We start from the raw sequence: 1,790 nt of genomic DNA on the forward strand, positions 1-1,790 counted from the left end.
CTTCTTCTTCTTCTTCTTCTTCTTCTTCTTCTTCTTCTTCTTCTTCTTCAAGATTTTATTTATTTGTAAGAGACAGAGAAAGGCAGAGGGAGAAGCAGGCTCCCTATGGAACAGGGAGCCCGATGCAGGACTCGATCACAAGACCCTGGGATCATGACCTGAGCCAAAGACAGACACTTAACTGACTGAGCCACACAGGCACCCCTAGAAATTATTCTAGAATCCCTCAAGGATTTGCCCAATATCTATTATTTGCTTGCCCTAGGGAGTTCATGTGACTCCCCATAAATGCTTCAGCATTAGTTCTATATTTTTAAAAATTCTCTACAACGTACAGTTGGTGCTCAATATGTGTGCTGGCATAAACCTTTTTCTCTCTCATGTTCAGGTTGTGTGTAGATGTATACTTGCACCTCTCAGCCGCCATCCCCCCAAGTGGAGAGTTTCCGGGGGCAGGGCCTGTGCCCTCCCCCCACCCCCCGCCACTATGTCCTCCCAAGCTGTCTCAGGTCCTCGGTTCGTAGATCACAGTGGTCTCAACCTCGCCCTTGACTGGATTCTCCGTCTTAAGCCGACTTCTCCCATGTGCCTCTCCAGCCCAGACCTCCGCTCCAAACCCCACACTCATCCACCTGCCTGTGCCACACCCAACAGCCCAAGTCATTTCTCCACGGCTGTCCCCGATGAGCCAGAGACCCTGGAGTCCTCCGCCTGTCCCTCTCCCTTTCCCATCAAGCTGGACTAACTCCAAGGTCCGTGTTACGCTCCACATAGCTCTCAAGTCCGGCCCCTCTCCTCCACGTTCCCAGCCACCATCCTGTTTGAACCTCACCCAGATGTCTGTCCCAGCCTCCTCTCTGAACTTCCAGCCTCCCATCCACCCCTCTCCATCTCCTCAGGCAGCCAGAGGGAGCTTTTCAAACCAGATCTGGCCCTGCCACCCGTCCCTTAACACCTTCCAGGGCTCCCCAAATCCCTTAGAGGAAAGCCCCAACATTTCAGTCTGCCCATCCTCCTGGGAAGCCTTCCCCTCCCCCTGCGCTCCCAGCCTTCCTGCTCCCCAGGGGCCCACCCACCTCAGGCCTTCTGCAGAGCGGTCCCCTCCTGGAGCACTGCCCTCCCCACTGTCCACCCCTTCCTCCTAACTCCCTCCTCCACCTTTCGGTTTCAGCCCACCTCCTTCCTCAGCAAAGCCCTTCTCGACCCCAGACCAAGATGGACCCATCTGCTTTCAAGGAAAAACACACTAAGAGCATCATTCTCAGTTTGTTACTCATTTGAATTGTATTTGCCACTTAACACATATTTCCTGAGCATTTACTCTGTGCCAGGCCCCGGGGACACAACTGGGAACTGACATCTAGTGAAAGAAACACAGGAAACAGGCCAAGAAATGAATGTGTGCCATAATGTCAATCAAGCACGGGTAAGGAGTTAAGGATGTGGATTTTGGGGAGCAGGAATGCTATTTAGGGTGGTCAGGAAGAGCTGAGGAAGTGGCAGTGCAACAGAGCAGGGACCAAGGTGAGGTGAGTGAGACATTGGCCTTTGGTGTGAAACTTGAAGGGGATACAACAAAACGAAACAAAACCATGGTGCTCACAGTTTTAGATAAAAACAGAATCAGTAACAGCGCTGAGCCGTATTGAAGCCTGAGGCAAAAGGAGAAATCGGTAAGACCCAGCCTGTGGTCCGGAGCAGGGAGCGAGGTGATGCAGGGAGCGAGGTGACACTGGATAGACAGGAGCACGGACAGTGGGAGTGGAGAGAGGAGGTCGGATGACTCCAGG

This window comes from Ursus maritimus, unplaced genomic scaffold, assembly GCF_017311325.1.
Source record: "Ursus maritimus isolate PB19 unplaced genomic scaffold, ASM1731132v1 scaffold_19, whole genome shotgun sequence".
Taxonomy (NCBI): domain Eukaryota; kingdom Metazoa; phylum Chordata; class Mammalia; order Carnivora; family Ursidae; genus Ursus; species Ursus maritimus.